Here is a 17,989-nt window from a genome sequence, read left to right as displayed (position 1 = left end):
CAAATGTGAGTGAGACTAGCTAGGTGTAGGGAATGTAGCCATGTCAGATGGTGCACGGCTATGAAGCATGTTACAGAGGAATCCCTTTGGTCTCATTTGTAGCTCTCACAAAGACCACTCTGGTGGCTCTGTAGAACTGTTTGAAGGGATAAAAACCCTCATGCAGCAAAGTCAGATGTATCCTAGAGAGAGTCCTAGGCACTCCATGACAGGTAGTCAGGAGATGAAAGATGAAGACATAAAATTTTAAAATGTGTAAATGATATCCGCTGTCCTATGTGCTTTAATGGTATTATACAGATATAACTATATATATATATATATATAAACATATATGTGTGTATATGTATATATATATATAAACATATATGTGTATATATGTATGTATATATATGTATATGTGTGTATATGTGTGTGTGTATATATATATATATTTAGCTCTAAGAGGTTCAGCATGGAGAAGGAAAGAAATTCAATGAATATTTTGCAGGTAATATTAGCCAACTCCATAGTGAGTACACAGAATTCATAAAATATGAAGGCACTCTGAGAATGAGAATGGAGGGCTCTGGTTTTCAAATAGATAGAAGCAGTTGGTCATAACCAAAGGAAAACTAATGCATGAGCTAGTTTCAAAGTCCTTCATCTTGACTCTGTTGAAGATGCCAGTTTCCTTGTCTCAGAAGCCTGGTGGGGATAGGGAAAATTAGGATCCTATGAAAGAATCTATTTATACAGATGTGAAGGTATCTTTCTCAGAATTTTCTACAGGCTCTAATGCATTCATCTGGCATCACACAGACCCAATTAATTTATTGTAGAGGAGAGTTTCCAATTATGTCTTCTCCATAAGATAAATGTGTGATGCTTCTGTAAGCCAAGGCCATGTAAAAAATTTACCTCTAAAACTATGTGTCCAGAAACCTTCATCTGTCTTTCTTTGAATTATATTTAAGTTTGACTTGTTTTAATTTCAAGATTTAGATGAAACAATACACCATTGGTTCAGAACTTTCTTCCTTAAGTTGTAAGCAATGTGTCAAAGAGCCAAAATGTTTCCCTGAGAAATTAATAGAGGACTCAAATTTCTTTTTTTTTTCTTGTTATGCAGATACTTTTATTGCTTGGAAGAATGAGGTAGCTGAGGCCTAAATAAATATTAGGGCAATGATTACAAAGCAGTGTGATGGAGCCAAGTATCACCTAGGGGGGTGGTTTAACATTAGATGTTACGAGGGACACTGATGAATTGGATTATGTGTGGGTCAATTTGCAGGCGAGCTGCTCTTCCAGAAAGTGTACTGTGACACTTATCAAACAGTCTATATGCTTACACATTTTTGTATTTATGATGTGTAGAAAATGCATATTTGTAAATAACTGAAATACCTGGGTAATACACACACACACACACACACACACATACACACACACACACAAGCAAGTCCAGAAGAAGGCCTTGGATTCCTGTGCAATTGTGAGCCATTGACGTGGGTACTGGGAATCAGACATAAGTCCTCTGTAAGAACAGGAAGCAATCTTATCTGTAGAACCATCTCTCCACCACTGACCTTGAACATCTGATCCCCCTGCCTCCACCTTTCTTTTTTTTTTTTTTTTTTTAGTAATTTTTATTATGTATTTTCCTCAATTACATTTCCAATGCTATCCCAAAAGTCCCCCATACCCTCCCCCCCCCACTTCCCTACCCACCCATTCCCATTCTTTTGGCCCTGGCGTTCCCCTATATTGGGGCATATAAAGTTTGCAAGTCCAATGGTCCTCTCTTTCCAGTGATGGCCGACTAGGCCATCTTTTGATACATATGCAGCTAGAGTCAAGAGCTCCAGGGTACTGGTTAGTTCATCATGTTGCACCTACAGGGTTGCAGATCCCTTTAGCTCCTTGGAAACTTTCTCTAGCTCCTCCATTGGGGGCCCTGTGATCCATCCAATAGCTGACTGTGAGCATGTTAACCAGTTTCTTTCATTTTTTTCTCATAAACATTTTTTAATTTTTTTATTGGATATTTTCTTTATTTATATTTCAAATTTTATTCCCTTTCCTGGTTTCCCCTCCAAAAAGGCCCTATCCCCTCCCCCCTCTCCATGCTCACCAACAAACCCACTCCCATTTCTTGGCCCTAGCTTTCCCCTACACTGGTACATAAAGCCTTCACAGGACCAAGGGCCTCTCCTCCCATTAATGACCAAGGACATCCTCTACTACATATGCTGCTGGAGCCATGAGTCCCATCATGTGTCCACTTTGCTTGGTGGTTTAGTCCCTGGGAGTTCTGAGGGTACTGGTTAGATCATTTTGTTGTTCTTCCTAGAGGGCTGCAAACCCCTTCAGCTCCTTGGGTACATTCTCTAGCTGCTTCATTGGGGACCCTGTGCTCTGTCCAGTAATGACTGTGAGCATCCACTTCTGTATTTGTCAGGCACTGGCAGAGGATCTCAAGAGACAGCTATATCAGGCTTCTGTCAGTAAGCTCTTGTTGGCATCTACAATGGTGTCTGGTTTGGCAATTGTTTACGAGGAGATTTTTATCATCTAAGAGAGAACCATGACCTGTAGTGGTCCTCATGGCACGGAGCATCTGCGTGAGAGGCATCTTGGAAGAATATTAAGGATGGATTCTCTCTGGCCTTTGCCTGTTCTGGAGAACTTTTTCATTAATGAATTTAGGATTAATCAGGGTGCTTGAGTTTTACTTTTGAAAAGTTGCATGCTTCATGGTATGCACTCAATGATAAGTGGATATTAGCCCAGAAGCTCAGAATACCTAAGATACAATTCACAGACCACATGAAGCTCAAGAAGAAAGAACAAAGTGCGGATACTTCAGTCTTTCTTAAAAATACCCATGGAAGGAGTTACAGAGACAAAGTGTGGAGCAAAGACTGAAGGAAAGGCCGTCTAGAGACTGCCATACTTGGGGATCCATCACATATACAGTCACCAAACCCAGACAGCATTGTGGGTGCCATCAAGTGCTTGCTGAGAGAAGCCTATTATATCTGTCTCCAGAGAGGCTCTACAAGTGCCTGACAAATACAGAGGTTGATGGTCTCAGTCAACCATTAGACTGAGAACTGAGTCCCCAATGTTGGAGCCATAGAAAGGACCCAAAGTACTATGTCCAATTTCCTGAGGAACTGCCAAACTGATTTCCAGAGTGATTATACCACCTTGCAATCTCACCAGCAATTGTTCCTCTTTCTCCACAACCACCCCAGCATCTGCTGTCACCTGAATTTTTGATCTTAGCCATTCTGACTGGTGTGAGGTGGAATTTCAGGATTGTTTTGATTTGTATTTCCCTGATGACTAAGGATGTTGAACATTTCTTTAGGTGCTTCTCAGCCATTTGGTATTCCTCAGTTAAGAATTCTTTGTTTAGCTTTGTATCCAATTTTTAGTAGGGTTATTTGGTTCTCTGGATTCTAACTTCTTGAGTTCTTTGTATATATTGGTTATTAGCTCTCTCTTGGATGTAGGATTGGAAATATCTTTTCCCAATCGGTTGCTTGCTGTTTTGTCCTATTGACAGTGCCCATTGCCTTACAGAAGCTTGGCAATTTCATGAGTACCTATTTGTCAATTCTTGATCATAGAGCATAAGCCATTGGTGTTCTGTTCAGGAAAATTTCCTCTGGGCCCATGTGCTAGAGGCTCTTCCCCACTTTTTTTCTATTAGTTTCAGTGTATCTGGTTGTATGTGGAGGTCCTTGATCCACTTGAACTTGAGCTTTCTACAAGGAGGAAGGGATGGTTCTATTTACATTCTTGTACATGCTAACCACCAGTTGAGCCAGCACCATTTGTTAAAAATGTTGTCTTTATTCCACTATATCATTTCAGCTCCTTTGTCAAAGATCAGGTGACCATAGATGTGTGGATTCATTTCTGGTTCTTCAATTCTACTCCATTGTTCTACTTGCCTGTCATTGTACCAATACCATTCAGTTTTTGTCACAATTGCTCTGTTGTATAGCTTGAGGTTAGGGATGGTTCTTCCACCAGAAGTTCTTTTATTGTTGAGAAGAGTTTTCACTATCCTAGTGGTTTTTTAATTTTTATTTTTATTCCAGATGAATTTGAAAATTGCTCTTTCTAACTCTATGAAGAATTGAGTTGGAATTTTGATGGGGATTGCATTGAATCTGTAAATTGCTTTCAGGAAGATGTCCATTTTTACTATATTAATGCTGCCAATCCATGAGTATGAGTATCTTTCTATCTTCTGAGACCTTCTTTGATTTTTTTCTTCAGAATTTTCTTCAAGAACTTTCTTGAAGTTCTTGTCATACAGATCTTTCACTTGCTTGGTTAGAGTCACACCAAGGTAGTTTATATTATTTGTGACTATTGTGAAGGGTGTCATTCCCCTAATTTCTTTCTCAGCCTGTTTATCCTTTCTGTAGAGGAAGGCCACTGATTTGTCTGAGTTATTTTTATATCCAGCTACATTGCTGAAGTTGTTTATCAGGTTTAGGAGTTCTCTGGTGGAATTTTTGGGGTCACTTAGGAGTACTATCATATCATCTGCAAATAGTTTTATTTTGACTTCTTCCTTTCCAATTTGTATCCCCTTGATCTCCTTTTGTTGTCTAATTGCTCTGGCTAAGACTTCAAGTACTATAGTGAATAGGTAGGAAGTGAGTAGTCAGCATTGTCTAGTCCCTGATTTAGTGGGATTGCTTCTAGTTTCTCTCCACTTAGCTTGATGTTGGCTACTGCTGCTTTGATGTATATTGCTTTTACTATGTTTAGGTATGGGCCTTGTATTCCTGATATTTCTAAGACTTTTATCATGAACAGGTGTTGGATTTTTGTTAAATGCTTTCTCAGCATCTAATTTTTTTTCTTTGAGTTTGTTCATGTAGTGGATTACATTGATAGATTTCTGTATATTGACCCATCACTGAATCCCTGGGATGAAGCCTACTTGATCATGACAGATGATCATTTTCATATGTTCTTGGATTAATTTTGGCATAATTTTATTGAGTATTTTTGTATTGATATTCATAAGGGAATTTGGTCTGAAGTTTACAATAAAATGTTCTATAGATATCTGTTAAGTCCCTTTGGTTAATAACTTCTGTTAGTTTCACTGTGTCTCTGCTCAGTTTCTGTTTCCATGATCTGTTCATTGCTGAGTGCAGGATGTTGAAGCCTCCCACTATTATTCTGTACAGTGCAATATATGCTTCAAGCTTTAGTAAAGTTTCCTTTATGAATGTTGGTGCTCTTGCATTAGGGGCATAGATGATCAGAATAGAAAGTTCTTCTTGGAAAATTTTTCCTTTGATGAGTATGAGGTGTTCTTCCTTATCTATTTTGATAACTTTAAGTTGAAAGTCAATTTTATTCAATATTAGAATGGCTATTCCAACTTTTATCTTGGGACCATTTGCTTGGAGAACTGTTTTCAAGCCTTTTACTCTGAGGTAGTGTCTGTCTTCATCACTGGGGTGAGTTTCCTGTATGTAGCAAAATATTGGGTCTTGTTTGCCTATCCAGTCTGTTACTCTATGTCTTTTTATTGGGGGAATTCAGTCAATTGATATTGAGATATTAATGAAAAAAATGTTGCTTCGTGTTATTTTTGTTGTTAGAGGTGAAATTATGTTTTGTTTTGTTTTGTTTGTGGCTATCATCTCTTCGGTGTGCTAAAAGAAGATAATTTTCTTGCTTTTTCTAGGGTGTAGATACCCTTCTTGCTTTGGAATTTTCCATTAATTGTCCTTTGAAGGGCTGAATTTGTGGAGAGATATTGTGTAAATTTGTTTTTGTCATGGAATATCTTGGTTTCTCCATCCATGGTTATTGAAAGTGTTGCTGGGTATTGTGGACTGGGCTGGCATTTGTGGTCTCTTAAGGTCTGTATGACATCTCCCCAGGATCTTCTGGCTTTCATAGTCTCTGTCATGAATTCTGGTGTAGTTCTGATAGGCCTGCCTTCATATGTTACTTGACCTTTTACCCTTACTGCTTTTAATATTCTTTCTTTGTTTTGTGCATTTGGTATTTTGATTATTATGTATCAGGAGGAATTTCTTTTCTGGTCCAGAATATTTGGAGTTCTGTAGGCTTCTTGTATATTCTTGGGCATTTCTTTCTTTAGTTTAGGGAAGTTATCTTCTACAATTTTGTTGAAGATATTTCCTGTCCCTTTAAGTTGGGAATCTCTGCTCTCTTCTATACCTATTATCCTTAGGTTTGGTCTTCTCATTGTGTCCTGGATTTTCCAGATGTTTTGGGTTAGGATATTTTTACATTTTGCATTTTCTTTGATTGTTGTGACAATGTTTTCTATGGTATCTTCTGTGACTGAGATTATCTCTTCTTTTTCTTATATTTTGTTGGTGATGCTCCCATCTATGGCTCCTGATTTCTTTCCTAGGTTTTCTATCTCCACAATTGTCTCCCTTTGTGATTTCTTTTTTTTTTCCCAGTGTATTTTATTGATCTCATTTACATTTAAACATCACATTCTATTTTTCAATCATCTAATTGTTTGAAAGTATAATATAGGGCACAATTTTTTTCTAAGACAAGGTTTTTCTATGTAGCTCAAGCTGGTCTGGAATATTCTATTACTTGCAGGGACCCTGCTACCTATATGACCCAGCACTTGGGAGACAAAGGCAAAAAAGATTACTGCAGGTTTAGAATTGGCTACATAGTGAGTCTCAAGAGAGCCAGGTTTACATAGCAATACTTTGCCTCAAAAACATCCCCAAAGTACAATTGCAATATAGCATATATGACTTATCCTTCATTATATATATATATACATATATATATACACATATATAATATGCTTGTGAAAATATATAGCATGTTACATGTTCCCTTTCCAACAACATACATCCATATATATGTATATATGTGTGTGGTGTGTATGTGTGTGTGTGTATATATATATATATATATATATATATATATATATATATATATATATATATACATATACATACATATACTAAAATGTACTTGGTGAAAAGCATCTGGTGCTAAACACTCTTTTTTTTTGATTTTTAATATTTTTATTACATATTTTCCTCAATTACATTTCCAATGCTATCCCAAAAGTCCCCCATAGCACCCCCCAATTTCCTACCAACCCATTCCCATTCTTTTGGCCCTGGCATTCCCCTATATTGGGGCATATAAAGTTTGCAAGTCCAATGGGCCTCTCTTTCCATTGATGGCCGACTAGGCCATCTTTCGATACATATGCAGCTAGAGACAAGAGCTCCGGGGTTCTGGTTAGTACATCATGTTGTTCCAACAATAGGGTTGCAGATCCCTTTAGCTCCTTGGGTACTTTCTCTAGCTTCTCCATTGGGAGCCCTGTGATACATCCAATAGCTGACTGTGAACATCCACTCCTGTGTTTGCTAGGCCCCGGCATCGTCTCACAAGAGACAGCTATATTTGGGTCCTTTCAGCAAAATCTTGCTAGTGTATGCAATGGTGTCAGCATTTAGAAACTGATTATGGGATGGATCCCTGGATACGGCAGTCTCTAAATGGTCCATCCTTTCATCACAGCTACGAACTTTGTCTCTGTAACTCCTTCCCTGGGTGTTTTATTCCCAATTCTAAGAAGGGGCACAGTGTCCACACTTTGGTCTTCATTCTTCTTGAGTTTCATGCGTTTAGCAAATTGTATCTTATATCTTGGGTATCCTAAGTTTTGGGCTAATATCCACTTATCAGTGAATACATATTGTGTGAGTTCTTTTGTGATTGTGTTACCTCGCTCAAGATGATGCCCTCCAGGTCCATCCATTTGGCTAGGAATTTCATAAATTCATTCTTTTTAATAGCTGAGTAGTACTCCATTGTGTAAATGTACCATAATTTCTGTATCCATTCCTCTGTTGAGGGACATCTGGGTTCTTTCCAGCTTCTGGCTATTATAAATAGGCCTGCTATGAACATAGTGGGGCATGTGTCCTTTTTACCGGTTGGGACATCTTCTGGATATATGCCCAGGAGAGGTATTGCTGGATCCTCCGGTAGTACTATGTCCAATTTTCTGAGGAACCGCCAGACTGATTTCCAGAGTGGTTGTACAAGCTTGCAATCCCACCAACAATGGAGGAGTGTTCCTCTTTCTCCACATCCTCGCCAGCATCTGCTGTCACCTGAATTTTTGATCTTAGCCATTCTGACTGGTGTGAGGTGGAATCTCAGGGTTGTTTTGATTTGCATTTCCCTGATGATTAAGGATGTTGAACATTTTTTCAGGTGCTTCTCTGCCATTCGGTATTCCTCAGGTGAGAATTCTTTGTTCAGTTCTGAGCCCCATTTTTTAATGGGGTTATTTGACTTTCTGGAGTCCACCTTCTTGAGTTCTTTATATATATTGGATATTAGTCCCTTATCTGATTTAGGATAGGTGAAGATCCTTTCCCAATCTGTTGGTGGTTTTTTTGTCTTATTGATGGTGTCTTTAGCCTTGCAGAAGCTTTGTAGTTTCATGAGGTCCCACTTGTCAATTCTCGATCTTACAGCACAAGCCATTACTGTTCTATTCAGGAATTTTTTCCCCTGTGCCCATATCTTCAAGGCTTTTCCCCACTTTCTCCTCTATAAGTTTCAGTGTTTCTGGTTTTATGTGAAGTTCCTTGATCCATTTAGACTTGACCTTAGTACAAGGAGATAGGAATGGATCGATTCGCATTCTTCTACATGTTAACAACCAGTTGTGCCAGCACCATTTGTTGAAAATGCTGTCTTTCTTCCACTGGATGTTTTTAGCTCCCCTGTCGAAGATCAAGTGACCATAGGTGTGTGGGTTCATTTCTGGGTCTTCAATTCTATTCCATTGGTCTATTTGTCTGTCACTATACCAGTACCATGCAGTTTTTATCACAATTGCTCTGTAGTAGAGCTTTAGGTCCGGCATGGTGATTCCACCAGAGGTTCTTTTATCCTTGAGAAGAGTTTTTGCTATCCTAGGTTTTTTGTTATTCCAGATGAATTTGCAGATTGCACTTTCTAATTCGTTGAAGAATTGAGTTGGAATTTTGATGGGGATTGCATTGAATCTGTAGATTGCTTTTGGCAAGATAGCCATTTTTACAATGTTGATCCTGCCAATCCATGAGCATGGGAGATCTTTCCATCTTCTGAGATCTTCTATAATTTCTTTCTTCAGAGACTTGAAATTTTTATTATACAGATCTTTCACTTCCTTAGTTAGAGTCACGCCAAGATATTTTATATTATTTGTGACTATTGAGAAGGGTGTTGTTTCCCTAATTTCTTTCTCAGCCTGTTTATTCTTTGTGTAGAGAAAGGCCATTGATTTGTTTGAGTTAATTTTATATCCAGCTACTTCACCAAAGCTGTTTGTCAGGCTTAGGAGTTCTCTGGTGGAATTTTTAGGGTCACTTATATATACTATCATATCATCTGCAAAAAGTGATATTTTGACTTCATCTTTTCCAATTTGTATCCCTTTGATCTCCTTTTGTTGTCGAATTGCTCTGGCTAGGACTTCAAGTACAATGTTGAATAGGTATGGAGAAGGTGGACAGCCTTGTCTAGTCCCTGATTTTAGAGGGATTGCTTCAAGCTTCTGACCATTTACTTTGATGTTGGCTACTGGTTTGCTGTAGATTGCTTTTATCATGTTTAGGTATGGGCCTTGAATTCCTGATCTTTCCAAGACTTTTATCATGAATGGGTGTTGGATCTTGTCAAATGCTTTTTCCGCATCTAACGAGATGATCATGTGGTTTTTGTCTTAGAGTTTGTTTATATACTGGATTACGTTGATGGATTTCCGTATATTGAACCATCCCTGCATCCCTGGGATGAAACTTACTTGGTCAGGATGGATGATTGTTTTGATGTGTTCTTGGATTCGGTTAGCAAGAACTTTATTGAGGATTTTTACATCAATATTCATAAGGGATATTGGTCTGAAGTTTTCTATCTTTGTTGGGTCTTTTTGTGGTTTAGGTATCAGAGTAATTGTGGCTTCATAGAATGAGTTGGGTAGAGTACCTTCTGTTTCTATTTTGTGGAATAGTTTGTGAAGAACTGGGATTAGATCTTCTTTGAAGGTCTGATAGAACTCTGCACTAAACCCATCTGGTCCTGGGCTTTTTTTAGTTGGGAGACTATTAATGACTGCTTCTATTTCTTTGGGGGATATAGGGCTGTTTAGATCATTAACCTGATCTTGATTCAACTTTGGTACCTGGTATCTGTCTAGGAACTTCTCCATTTCATCCAGGTTCTCCAGTTTTGTTGAGTATAGCCTTTGGTAGAAGGATCTGATGGTGTTTTGGATGTCTTCAGGATCTGTTGTTATGTCTCCTTTTTCATTTCTGATTTTGTTAATTAGGATGCTTTCCCTGTGCCCTCTAGTGAGTCTGGCTAAGGGTTTATCTATCTTGTTGATTTTCTCAAAGAACCAGCTCCTTGATTGGTTGATTCTTTGAATAGTTTTTCTTGTTTCCACTTGGTTGATTTCGCCCCTGAGTTTGATTATTTCCTGCCCTCTACTCCTCTTGGGTGAATTTGCTTCCTTTTGTTCTAGTGCTTTTAGGTGTGTTGTCAAGCTGCTAATGTGTGCTCTCTCTAGTTTCCTTGTGGAGGCACTCAGAGGTATGAGTTTTCCTCTTAGAAATGCTTTCATTGCGTCCCATAAGTTTGGGTATGTTGTGGCTTCATTTTCATTGAACTCTAAAAAGTCCTTAATTTCTTTCTTTATTCCTTCCTTGACCAAGGTATCATTGAGAAGAGTGTTGTTCAGTTTCCACGTGAAGGTTGGCTTTCTATTATTTATTTTGTTATTGAAGATCAGCCTTAGTCCATGGTGATCTGATAGGATGCATGGGACAATTTCAATACTTTTGTATCTGTTGAGGCCTGTTTTGTGACCAATTATGTGGTCAAATTTGGAGAAGGTACCATGAGGTGCTGAGAAGAAGGTATATCCTTTTGTTTTAGGATAGAATGTTCTGTAGATATCTGCCAGATCCATTTGATTCATAATTTCTCTTAGTTTCTCTGTATCCCTGTTTAGTTTCTGTTTCCATGATCTGTCCATTGGTGAAAGTGGTGTGTTGAAGTCTCCCACTATTATTGTATGAGGTGCAATGTGTGCTTTGAGATTTACTAAAGTTTCTTTAATGAATGTGGCTGCCTTTGTATTTGGAGCATAGATATTTAGGATTGATAGTTCCTCTTGGAGGATTTTACCTTTGATGAGTATGAAGTGTCCCTCCCTGTCTTTTTTGATGACTTTGGGTTGGAAGTCAAGCTTATCAGATATTAGAATGGCTACTCCAGCTTGTTTCTTCATGCCATTTGCTTGGAAAATTGTTTTCCAGCCTTTCATTCTGAGGTAGTGTCTATCCTTTTCTCTGAGATGAGTTTCCTGTAAGCAGCAAAATGTTGGGTCTTGTTTGTGTAGCCAGTTTGTTAGTCTATGTCTTTTTATTGGGGAGTTGAGTCCATTGATATTAAGAGATATTAAGGAAAAATAATTGTTGTTTCCTGTTATTTTTGTTGTTAAAGTTGGGATTTTGTTCTTGTGGCTGTCTTCTTTTAGGTTTGTTGAGGGATTACCTTCTTGTTGTTTCTAGGGCGTGGTTCCTGTCCTTGTATTGGTTTTTTTCTGTTATTATCCTTTGAAGGGCTGGATTCGTGGAGAGATAATGTGTGAATTTGGTTTTGTCGTGGAATACTTTGGTTTCTCCATCTATGTTAATTGAGAGTTTGGCTGGGTATAGTAGCCTGGGCTGGAATTTGTGTTCTTTTAGTGTCTGTATAACATCCGTCCAGGATCTTCTGGCTTTCATAGTCTCTGGTGAAAAATCTGGTGTAAATCTGATAGGCTTGCCTTTATATGTTACTTGGCCTTTTTCTCTTACTGTTTTTAGTATTCTATCTTTATTTAGAGCATCTGTTGTTCTGATTATTATGTGTCGGGAGGTATTTCTTTTCTGGTCCAGTCTATTTGGAGTTCTGTAGGCTTCTTGTATGTTCATGGGCATCTCTTTCTTTAGATTTGGGAAGTTTTCTTCTATAATTTTGTTGAAGATGTTTGCTGGTCCTTTGAGTTGAAAATCTTCATTCTCATCCACTCCTATTATCCGTAGGTTTGGTCTTCTCATTGTGTCCTGTATTTCTTGGATGTTTTGAGTTAGGATCTTTTTGCATTTTACATTTTCCTTGATTGTTGTGCCGATGTTCTCTATGGAATCTTCTGCACCTGAGATTCCCTCTTCCATCTCTTGTATTCTGTTGCTGATGCTCGTATCTATGGTTCCAGATTTCTTTCCTAGGGTTTCTATCTCCAGTGTTGCCTCATTTTGGGTTTTCTTTATTGTGTCTACTTCCCTTTTTAGGTCTAGTATGGTTTTGTTCATTTCCATCATCTGTTTGGATGTGTTTTCCTGTTTTTCTGTAAGGACTTCTACCTGTTTGATTATATTATCCTGTTTTTCTTTAAGGATTTGTAACTCTTTAGCAGTGTTCTCCTGCAATTCTTTAAGGGATTTTTGTGCTTCCTCTTTAGTGTCTTCTGCCTGTTTAGCAGTGTTCTCCTGTATTTCTTTAAGTGTGTTATTAAAGTCCTTCTTGAAGTCCTCTACCATCATCAGGAGATATGCTTTTAGATCCGTGTCTAGCTTTTCAGGTGTGTTGGGGTGCCCTGGACTGGGCGAAGTGGGGGTGCTGGGTTCTGATGATGGTGAGTGGTCTTGGTTTCTGTTAGTAAGATTATTACGTTTACCTTTCGCCATCTGGTAATCTCTGGGGTTAGTTGTTATCGTTGTCACTGTTTAAAGATTGGAGCAGAAGCTGTGTTCCACTCACCAGCAGTCTCTAAATCCTGTGGCGGGTGTCGTGGGTAGCTGGCGGGTGTCAGGCAACCCTGCGCTCCAGCTACCCTGGCGCTGATCCGGCCGGATGAGGCCTGTGGCCCTACTCAGGCCGGTTTCTGCTTCCCTAACTAATGCAGTCTCAGGTCCAGTGCGCAATTGGATTGGAGCAGAAGCTGTGCTCCACTCACCAGAAGTCTTAAGATCCTGTGGCGGGTGTTGTGGGTAGCTGGGGAGTGTCAGCTGACCCTGCGCCCCAGCTGCCCCAGTGCTTTTTCTCTTGTGATTTCTTTATTGTTTCTACTTCCACTTTTAGATCCTGGATGGTTTTGTTCAATTTCTTCACCTGTTTAGTTGTGTTTTCCTGTAATTCTTTAAGGTTTTTTTTTTTTTTTTTTTTTTTTTGTATTTGCTTTTTAAGGGCTTCTATTTGTTTACTGTGTTCTCCTGTATTTCTTTAAGAGAGTTATTTATGTCCTTCTTAAAATCCCCTATCAGAATCATGAGATGTGATTTTAAATCCACATCTTCCTTTTTCCAGTGTGTTGGGGAATCCAGGGCTTTCTGTGATGGGAGAACTGGGTTCTGATGATGCCAAGGTAGTCTTGGTTTCTGTTGGTAAAATTCTTATATTTGCATTTTACCATCTAGTTATCTCTGGTGTTATATATTCTTGCTGTTTATAGCTGGAACTTGTTCCTTTTGTGGGTCTGTAAGCCCGTGTCAGCACTCCTGGGAGACCAGCTCTCTCCTGGAAGAACCTGTGTTCAGAGGTCTCTGAAACAGCCCAATCTCTGGGTGCAGATGGGGACTGGCTGTTTCCTTGCCCAGCTACTCCAGTGTTCTTGCACCCATTGTGCTCCTCGACACCTAGCTCAGAGAGTTATTGGAGAGAAAGTGGCTATCTCACCCAGGAGCCCAGGAGTGAAAGCACTACTGGGAGAACAGGCCTCTCCTGGCAGGACCTGTGTACAGAGGGCTGAGGACAATCTCAGCTTAGGGATGCAGATGGCAGACTGGAAGGTTCCTGACCCAGCTGTTCCACTGTTCCTCTGTTCCTCTGTTCCAAGTACTCCTGGCTGGTACTGTTCCCCAGTTTCTTTTATTTTTCCTCCCTATTTTGTAGCTTCAAAAAGCGTTGACATTTTAAAACATTCATTGTTAGTTTCAAAATCAATCTCTCTCTCTCTCTCTCTCTCTCTCTCTCTCTCTCTCTCTCTCTCTCTCTCTCTCTCTCTCTCTCTCCCCAACAATGATCCTGGGAAACATTTGATCTCAATCAAAGCTTGAATGCCTCAATGAGTTGTCTTGGCAACAGCTCTGATTTTCCCATTGAGAGAAGACAATAAGATGCTACTGAAAACAAGACATGCATCCTGCCAAAGTAGGCTAAATGTTGTTTTTGTGGGTTCTGGATGCTAGGAGTCACCACTGCTAATTGTGCTTCATTGCTTCATGAATATACAAAGGATGGATTAGACGTAAAAGGGATTATTCTCAGAGCAACATAGTCCACTTTATCCTTACAGCAGTTTAGGAAATACATTTATTTAAAGGATGTGAACTTGATAGGAGCTTCATGCTGTTTTTCCTTTTGCAGAGCAATTTTCAACATCTCTGTTCTCTTAGATAAGGTTACAGAAGGAACTAAAGACTGAAAATGGAATCTCTGTCTAGGTGAGGACTATTCAAGATGCCATTTCCCCTCAGTATCAATTTGTATCCCCACCCAAGTAGTCAACACAGTCAGAGAGGACAAGCTCAATAAACATATAATCATTGAAGAACTATGAATTATATTCTAGTCTCTCTCTCTCTCTCTCTCTCTCTCTCTCTCTCTCTCCTTCTCTCTGTGTTTCTGTCTCTCTCTATGTCTCTCTTTCTGTCTCTGTCTCTCTCTTACACACACACTTTCACAAATACACACTTACACTGAGCACACACACATTCTTGAATGTGAATGGCAATGCTTACTGAAAGCATAGAATAGTATTTTCTAGACTTATTTGGAATTTTTTCAGTGGACCATGGAACTTAAATGGAAATCTTTGGCAAGAATGAAAGATAAGGTGAGGAGGATACAAGAATATTCTAGGAAAGTCATAAATTGTAAGCAAAGGCTCCAAGGCCAAAGAGAGCAACAGATCCTGGAGAATTAATGGAAACTTGTACATCTCATCACAGGTAGACTGGTAACCTATAAAACTGATAGTAATAAATAACTTTTAATTTTGTATGGATTTATTTTTTTTAATATTTTTTATTACATATTTTCCTCAATTACATTTCCAATGCTATCCCAAAAGTCCCCCATGCCCCCCCCCACTTCCCTACCCACCCATTCCCATTCTTTTGGCCCTGGCACTCCCCTATATTGGGGCATATAAAGTTTGCAAGTCCAATGGGCCTCTCTTTCCAGTGATGGCCGACTAGGCCATCTTTCGATACATATGCAGCTAGAGACAAGAGCTCCGGGGTACTGGTTAGTTCATCATGTTGTTCCAACTATAGGGTTGCAGATCCCTTTAGCTCCTTGGGTACTTTCTCTAGCTTCTCCAATGGGAGCCCTGTGATGCATCCAATAGCTGACTGTGAGCATCCACTTCTGTTGTATGGATTTATAAAACAAGGGAACACCCTCTCTTTAAAAAGACAAATACTGAAGGAGATATATACTGATTGGCAGGTACCAGGGTGCAATATAAATTAACATCAGACCCTGTCTGATTGTCTCATTCTGTCCCTCGGTGATTCTCACAAAATAGTGTGATTTCTTCTCTATTACATATTATAACTTGATTCATTTTATAAGGACTAAACACCAGTTCAAGAAGGTGACATAAAAATGGTTTATGTAAAAGCAAGTGCAAAGCCTTCATCCAAACCAACCATGCTGTTGTTATAATCCTATTTTTCGGCTCTTACTGAACAGGTTTTCTAGAATGCATCAACTCAATTTTATTTTTAGCTGCTATTCACTAAGCCCTTACTGTGATCCAATGAGTTGGAAGAGATGGTTTGTATTTACAGTGTCTAATAAGGAAATGCTTAATAAAAATATTCATAATGAATAATCACAAGAATGGTGGCAGAAATAAAAAATGGTCATAATTTAGAACTGAGTGTCAGTAATGACTGCCAAAGATGTGAATGGAAAACACAGGTGGCCAGATGTGAAAGGCCATGGGAAGAGTAAGCAAAGTAGAGGAGCCATCATAGGCAAGGACCCAAAACAGACCGGACACAGGTCATTCAAAGGACTTGAAAAAAGGGAGGAAATTTAGAAATGGAATCCAAATAGGTTTTGGACCTGGTAAGGATTTTTTGTGTTCATTTGAAATGTGACAGAAGTTGAGCAAGCATATTTGAAGAGGCATCATGGCTGTGAGCCCCCAAGATTTCTAAGATGAACAAGACTTGGGAAAGGCCCTGACTCTAAAGCTTTTCAAGGAGTCTAAAAGGGACCTGCAAAGATGCTCACTGGGTAAGAGTTCTTGCTGAACAATTCTTAGGAATCGAGTGTATATCAGAGTATCCATTTGATGTGTAGGACATCCTGTTCATACCTATAATCCCAGCTCCAAGTGAAATGAAGAAAAAACTGTTTTCCCCTTGACTAGTTGAGAAAATGCAAACTCCAGGTTTGTGGAGAATATCTGCTTCAAAAGGAGAAGGCCAAGAGCAATGCAGAAGAACACTAGACACTCTCTTCTGTTCTTTGTATACACCACATTCACATGTGTGCCTAACACTTAGACATACATATATAAAAATAGATAAATGTCTTAGTTTGGGTTTCTATTGCTGTGATAAAATAACACAACCAAATGCAACTTGGGGAGAAAAGGGTTTACTTCATCTTAAAATTTGGAGTCTATTGTGAAGGGAAGTTGGAGGAGGAACTCAAGGCAGAAATCTAGAGGCAAGAATTGAAGCAGGCAACATAGAAGAACACCACTTTCTGGCTTATTCCTTATGGCTTGCTCAGTTTACTTTAATTACCTCAGGAAACCTTGTCATTGGTGCTACCATCTACAATGGGCTGAGTGCTCCCACATCAAGCATTAATCAAGAAAACATTCAAAACTGTACACAGACTTTCTTACAATCTTATATAAACATTTTCTCAATTGAAGTTTCCTAGTTGCATTATCTAACAATTTAGACACAAAGGGAAATGAGTCTCAGATAGGCAAGATTAAGGTCATGAAGCACTCACATCTACTCTGTGACTGGCCAGGCCCATTTCCTCTCACTGTACCTTTGGGGGACTTGGCTAAGCAGTCTCTGTCATACCTTAGTGTGCCCACATTTCCATAGATCTGTTTACAGAAACCAGCTGCATGACGCTGTATTTGAAATTTCCAAGGCAGCTTTTTCTGAGGCCCTAAACTACTCCATAGCTCTGGACTTCAACGCGGAGGTAGAACATCAGAGTGCAGTGACTCAGAAAAGCAATGGTGAACGTTGTTGATGTCATTGAAGCTCTTTACCTGTCATCTAGAGATGACACCTGGCACATTAGTGAATCTGTGGTATGATATTCTGAACAGTTAGGTCCACAGGCAGGACCTGTATTTCTATCTACAAGAAATGTCACCTCCCTCGACAGTATCAATATTCACAGAACATGGAATATATTCAGTATAGAAGTTGAAGGGCAAGAGAGGAGAGATTTGACCCACATGAATGCAGAATTATCAACAAAAATAATAGGCAGCCCTAATGAAGTGGTAAAAGAAAGCTGGGTTTACCAATGAACAAAACTTCCCAAGTTCAAGTCAAAGCCATTGCCAATGGCTTTGAGGACACTTTATTTTGATGAGAATCTCATGCTGACCTCTGGCAATAATGTTGCTGAGTTTAATTGTGTGGTAAGTACTCACAATTCCAATTTTAAAGCACATGGAATATGCATGAGGAATACTAGGGGCACTTGCTATTTAACCCCTTTCCTGGCATCTGTAGTTACATTTGATTCTAGTTTGTTTTATGTACCGTAGAACTCTCAGGAGGACTTTGAAGCTCATTCAGTTTGGGTAGCTTTGCACGTATGAAAATGGAGCAGCTCCCATGTCTTTAGAAAGAGAAGACTTTAAGCTCAGGTTTTATGTTTTCAAAAC

General features: G+C 39.1%; 1 protein-coding gene across 2 annotated transcripts in view; it reads left to right on the top strand.

The window, feature by feature from the left end:
• Grm7 (glutamate metabotropic receptor 7) overlaps positions 1-17,989 on the top strand; it is an 891,604-nt gene that overhangs the window by 801,186 nt on the left and 72,429 nt on the right. The gene's annotated exons all lie outside the window — the stretch shown is intronic.

The sequence above is a fragment of the Mus caroli genome, unplaced genomic scaffold (assembly GCF_978045245.1).
Source record: "Mus caroli unplaced genomic scaffold, Mus_caroli_1 scaffold_7, whole genome shotgun sequence".
Classification (NCBI taxonomy): domain Eukaryota; kingdom Metazoa; phylum Chordata; class Mammalia; order Rodentia; family Muridae; genus Mus; species Mus caroli.
This window is presented reverse-complemented; position numbering and strand designations above follow the sequence as displayed.